The sequence below is a fragment of the Camellia sinensis genome, chromosome 5 (genome assembly GCF_055761805.1).
Source record: "Camellia sinensis isolate YWXY chromosome 5, ASM5576180v1, whole genome shotgun sequence".
Lineage (NCBI taxonomy): Eukaryota > Viridiplantae > Streptophyta > Magnoliopsida > Ericales > Theaceae > Camellia > Camellia sinensis.
Window position 1 is genome coordinate 142,985,973 of NC_138965.1, and position 7,118 is coordinate 142,993,090.

Below are 7,118 nucleotides of genomic sequence, written 5' to 3' on the forward strand. Positions count from 1 at the left end.
GTATAATAAGCCACCGGTTCATGACTTATGTCATAAACTAACTCCAATCATCCTAATGTGTGAGTTCTCGAAGACAAGTTTTAAAGGTTTAGGCCCAACTAGGTAATGACTCAAAACTAATTCATATTCACTAGATCATAAAAGGATGTCATGGAGATATCAAGTGCGCCTAAGTTGCAAATTTAACTAATAAGTGCTAATCCCCTGCACCTTCAAGTCAATTTTATTCTCCATACACTTTAATGCATCTAGTTGAAGGATGACGATACTCCTCTTGCCATTTCTATTTCTTGCTTCATAGTTACTTGCAATTAATTCTACTATCCACAAGAAGGAGAGAATAAGCTATCAATCTATGACAGCTCCTGAAGTAACTTAAGTGCGAATTAGGCTAAAGAGTCTTATTCAACACAATGCTCTCACAAGCGATGTGTCAAATTTTTAGAGTCATAACAACCTTGTCGACCTTAACCTTTTCATTACTATACTACAACGTTTGCGCTTAGTGGTAAACGTTATTCAAAAAATGTTAGCCTAGCTAAGGAATCATACAAAGAAGCACATCCTCGTGTCTCACACTTAACTATGGAAATAGTAAGTGTCCAGACTTTGACAAGTTGGCAATGCTAATAGATTTTGCAGCCACTTGGTGCTAATCTTTTCACTTAGTGTTAATAGATTTTGCTGCTACTAAGTGCTAATCTTTTAATTTCAAGTGATACTTCAATGCACGCTATTATAGTGCATGAAATTTTGCTCCATCCATTCCCAACAGTTGGATAGAGAGCAAAACACTGCTCATACTGGCTACTCATCTAACACTTAATGACTAATTCATTTATGCTCGCATTTCTTGCATGACGTGACTCTTGAATGTTACTTCATCCAATGATGCAACATCATTACAAGTCAAATTACAAAGTCAATCCGCGCAGCTCAATAGTCAAGATCATATACAGATCTATTGAGGGCTTACTAATTTCATAGCTCCAAAATTCGCCAAACAAAACTACGTAGCGTGTTGCTAACCATAGTGCACACATTAGTTTTTATTGTGCCAAACAAGGCAACAAAACCACAGCGACTTTGAGTCATATTTCCTTACTCTAGCTCAATTAAGGTCTGACCTAAAGTCTCCAAGACTTTTGCTCACCTAAAGAATAGGATTGCATTGTTCACATTTGAACATCTCTACTAAGTCTAGGTCAATCAAATTAACTTCCACAAGCTAAGTCAATTTAGAAAGAAATTCGCATTGGGACTAATTTGATTAGCATAATATAATTTGCCGCAAAAATCTAAATTAAATAGTGAAAATATTACACAAGTTGCAAGATCGAAAATCCGCTACGCCCGTAATCATCTCTTGCGCCACATGTAACAATTATCCAAAATTTAATTTAATTTATGCGCAAAATATTAGTTTTCGGGAGTAAATCTACAAAAATTTCTCTCAACCAAACAACCTCCCACTGACTATGGCATGACTAAAAGCATGATAACATATTCTAATTCCATACAATAGCATCATAATGTAGGTTCACAGTCAACTCATGCTATCTTTCAATTAATAATGGAATTTATAAAAAATAATTAATCATGCTATTCTAATTACAACATATTAGAAACTCTAGGTAAAAAATAACAATATGTTGTATTTAATATTCAGATTATGCCATAACATAAAGTATATCACTTTTAAAATTTTCTGAAATTTTCTGAAATTTTAAATAATTAATAAACACATAAAAAATCATAAATAAATAATCCAGAATCTGGGAAAAAGAAACAACTATACCAGTAAATAGTAAACCATAACAGTAGTCTACAATAAAAAATTCAACCCCAGAAACTTAATCATGCAACACCAAATGCATTTTAAAGCAGAAATAATGAATTATTATTTCAGGAAAAATATTTTTCATTTTCATAAAATTTTAAAAATTTTACAATAGATAAAAAATATAATTCTAAGTCTAACAGTACCAACCACGCTTAAAACAAAGCTATAACTAATTACTTATTGCCATTTAACGCAATTCTGGATTTAAAAAAAAAAACAAACAGACCCTTACACCCAGCTGTCAAACCAGCCAAGCCAGCGCGAAAAACGGCGCGACTCAGCTCAGCCCACGGCTCGCGCGTGGCAGCGCACGTGGCGCGGTTCGAAGTAGCGCAACTAACGCACACGTAGAAGAGCACAAGTCGCACGCGTGGATGACGCGACAGCGCGTGGCCAAGGGCGCCTGGCGCGTGGAAGCGTCTGACAGCGCATGACAACGCATGATGGCACATGCCGCCGCTGACGGCGTCATATGGCGCGTGCGGCTCACGCGCTGCCTTCCGGGTGTTTTCTAGTCTAATTTCGGTACTGCCGGACTCCATTTTTCAAAATAAAAACATTTATGGTCGCAAAAAATGACATTTAATGAACATAAAAATTGAGGTGTATTACGCTCTCAATCTAATGAGAGTGGAAGTGTAGAAACCCTGCACTTCATCTTCCTCCTTCATTAATTTTCATGCATATATCGTGTATATATATATATTTTAATGCATAAAATAAGCACGAAAAAAACCTAACAATGGCTCTGACACCAATATAAAATAAGTATAACGCAGTGGGTAAAAAATATCAGGTCATACCTTTAGGTGTTAGAACCTAAAGCGAAGAATCTCATGGGTAAATCACATGCTTCTAATAATGCGAACAACGAATACCGAGCAGTGGAGTGATACCACAATATGAGTATCACCCACACAAGTCACAGTGCCGAAGCTAGATCGTTATCATATAGGAGAGAGTTAGAGAGAGAATCTGGGAAAAAAGGTTATGGGTAAAAACCACATCATGTATATCTGATATCAATATATCAGATAAATATATAATCAGATATATAACCATATATATCAATCTATCCATATCAGTTGATATGATAGATATAGATATCATGAGTGGTTATCCAAATAAGTTTTGAATTCAAATTCAAACTTACATGAATAAGGTTCAAAAGGTTCAAAGGGTCATGCCACATGGGCGCCCAATTTCTAACATAGGGAGATGGAGAAAATTTTGACTTTGATCAAACAAATGAAGTTAAAAATGATACTAACACTGGAAGTACCTCCAATCTTACACTTGAGCCAGTAATATCTAGAAAAGATAATAATCATAAGTATCCAATAGCTCAAAATGGTACTTATTTAGACTTGTCTCGTGTTCCATTTAAGGATCAGCCACAAGCAATTGATGATTGGGCGCAATCCTTATCCATCATTATTACCAATTATAAAAATAGTTGGTCAAAGGAAAAATTCCTTGATTATATTGCAGCAACTCTCTATGGAGATGTGTTGTAATGGTTAAGACGGTGGGAAAAATCTAAAATTGGAAAAAGTCAAAAAAACGGCTTTGTTGGCAAATTTTCTCACTTGACACAATTTTAGCTGAGTTTGCAAAAATCATAAAAGAAAACTTATGTGATTTTGCAGGAGATACTAATTTGCAAGCAGATGCAAATTATATTTTGACTAAATTAAAACTATTAATATTTGTCATTTTGAAGACTATGTTCAAACTTTTAAAAAATATTATTATCTTATTCATCCACCAGCAAATCAACCCTAGTTAGATCAATTTTTCCATAAACTCTTGAATCCATGAGATGAGTTATGTATTAAAACATATCATGATTTTCTCAAAAAAATGGGGAAGGAAGAATATGATAATCTTGGTTTTCACATTAATTATGTTCTAAGACTAATAGCAGATCGGTGTCTCGAAGCAAAAGCGAAAAAACAAATAAAAAATCAAATTTCCAACTCACAATACGGTCAAAAATGTTGTGATAAAATTTTAAAAGAAAATTGAAAAATTGGTTGTAATACATTTCCTAAACGAAAATGATTTTTCAAAAAATGCAGAAAATATAAATGGAAACTTTGGAAAAAGAACAAAACTTTTTCAAAAAAGAAAAAGTATATTTGAAAAAAGAAATCAACAGGTGTTTCAATAAACAAAACTTGTAAATCTTACATTTGTAATGAAAAAGGTCACTATGTACCCGAATGCCCAAAAAGGGGAAAAAGTGCAAAGAAAATGATCAAAGTTCTTGAAGAACAAGATTTTGAAATAATATATGGGGAAGAAATTTCTGATGAAGAAGAAATCTTATACGAAATTTCTATTGATGAAGAAAGTTCATATGAAGAACTAATCTTCATGATGACTAATATTAATAGTCAAGAAATATCTCATGAAGCAAATAGTATATCTCAAGAAGAATTACAAGCCATTCGACTTGGAGATGTAATCAGAGAAGAAAAAACTTTTATCGACGAAGAATTAGCAAAATTCGAAAAAATGTAAGAAGTTGTTGTTCCAGAAATTTATAAATTTTCAAAATTCAACTTCTTTTTAACGAGAGTATTTGAACAATATAGTGGTAAAGTCAAGCAAAATGGTCAGAAGAAGGAAATATTGATATTCCTTTTGTTGATAAGAAAAAGGTTGCAAGACGGAAAAAGAAATATCCTGAAATTCAATATATTCATATTGGATTAATTCAAGTAACCATAACAGCCTTATTTCGCCAAGGGATAGATACTCTTATTTTGGTAGTAATTTTTGATAAAAGATTTTTCGACCCAATGAAAGCAATCATTGGAGGAATCCAATCTAATTTGGCTAATGGAGTAGTTTGGTTTAATGTTAGACCAAATTTCTTTATTTCCGTAAATGATTCTAATCTTGAAGACACAGTCAAAATAATAATTAAAACACAAAAATTAGGAATGAAATCTAATTCACATGATTTGGCTATTCGTTGGAAAACAATTCACGAATTGAACAAATTTCCTGAAACAAAAACAAAATCAAATGATAATTAAATCGTTGAAATCTTTGAACCAAGACCATTTTACACGGTTATACAACCTCGTCTAATGAATTGGAGCGATTTAGAAGTCCCTCGACAATTGTTAATCCATGACCTAGTGGGACAAGGAGAATCTTCTAAAACAAAAAATCTTGCACAATTACAAATGCAAGCATTGGGAAAAAATTTATATATTGAAAATACAGTTCTAAAAATTAAAAGATCAACTTCTGTATTTGAAAAAGATTTTCCTAACAAATCATTTTCAAAATTAAGCATTAGAGAATCAAGTAATAATTCTAATCCAGAATCTATTACTTCAAATAATGTTCAGATTCCTATTTTCCTAGGAACAAGAAGACAATTTGAACATATTAAGTCTGCATATATGTATCATTTTCAAACAAAAATGATGATATTATTTTTTCTCTTAGCCAAGGAAAAAGAAGATACACATATGTGTTGGGAACATTTAATTTTGCAGGTTATAAACCCTATAGCCTCAATATTCTCACAGACACAGGAGCCACAATTAGCTCATGTAAATGGAATGCCATACCAAAAGAAAAATGGACATTAATGAAACACCCAATTTTGGTAACTAGAATTGATGGCAACCATACTTCCATACAATTCATGGCTAAAAATATAGCTATTTGGTTAAACGATAGCAAGTTCATTATACCAAAAACTCTATGTTTTCCTTATATGCATGGAGATTTCCTTCTTGGCAATAATTTTATATATAAATACCTTCCAATGCAAATACAGGAAAAGCAATTTCATTCAGCATAAACAATGTTTTAATTCATATTCCCTTATTAGAACAACATAAATATATTTGTGATAAAAAGTTTGCGCCCGTTCTGTGTGGTGATTTAACTCCCATCATCAAAACTATTGATAACAAAAATCTGTAGATGGATTGCTAATAAAAAGTGATATGATCACCACTGATAAAAATGTTAGGTAAAAGGAAAAACCTAAACTAGATTAGAATGCAGCATAAAAAAATATAACAAAATTATTTAATTTAACTGATAATATAATCCTTGACCGAATGGAATGATAAAAAATAATTTATGTAACTGTTTGCACCTATTTTTGCCAAGCCTTGTCGACAGGTGGTCCAGTCAGTGGCAGACACGTCGCCAAGTCTAGAGTGGATGTTTAGCATCAGAAGACTAAGGTCAACAGTTGGAAGTGGATTTTTGCATATGGGTTGACTGGGAATGGTGGAGCAGTTATTGACAGTGATCATGGATTTAGTGGGCAATCCTTTAAGAAGAAGCATGGACAGTGTAGGGATTTTTCTCCATCGAGGGAAGGATGAAAGGACTTAGGGTCACATGTAAACTTAAAGGAAGTGAAGTTCAACAGGAAGAAATAAAGGATTGGAGAGGTTTGACAACCTAGAAGTCAGGAAGCAATTGCAGCAGTTATATGGCAGCAGTTGCAGATTGAGGAGATCATAGGGGCGTGGCAAAGGAGAAGTCTAAAGGCCAGAAGTTTGCAGAGAGAAAAGACATCAACAACATAACAACTTAGCTTTTAAATTTAGGAGTAGTTCAGATTATAACTTAGGAGTAGTTCACTTGTTGAATGAACATAGGTGATTTCAATTTAAAGTTATTTTTTGTTTGTTCAATCTACTTTGTTACCATCAGTTGATATAAAATAGTTTGTTTTCCTCTTGTTTACTTTGTTACCATCAGTTGATCCAAAGAAATCCTCATTCTCTTGAGGCATTAGAACCGAAACCACAATTGCTTGATTTTTCATATTTAAGCTGTTCAGTTTGAATTATTACTTGGTTGCTATTGATCTAGACCCAGCATAATTTTTACTAATAGTAACCAACCATTGAGATAGCTTAATTTGATTTGATTCGATTTACTTAATTGCGTTACGAATAAGTTTATTACCACCCTTTTCAAACAACACTCAATGAAATGCAGATAGTTACTAAGTTGTGTTCAGAGCAATATTCCCCACCAATTATCAATTGACACATCTTGCCAAAATACCAACATTAATGATGTGTTTGGTTAGAAATCTTGGAAAAAGATTTAGAAAAGAAAAAGAAAAATTAGGTGAAATGTGAATAAAATATACATGCATTTTACCTAATTTCACATACCTTTTCCTTTTTTCTTTTCCTTTTTCTTTCTAAATCTTTTCTCAGATCCTCCAATCAAACACAGCGTAAGGTAATTAACCTATTGTCTAAGTCAATAGCTA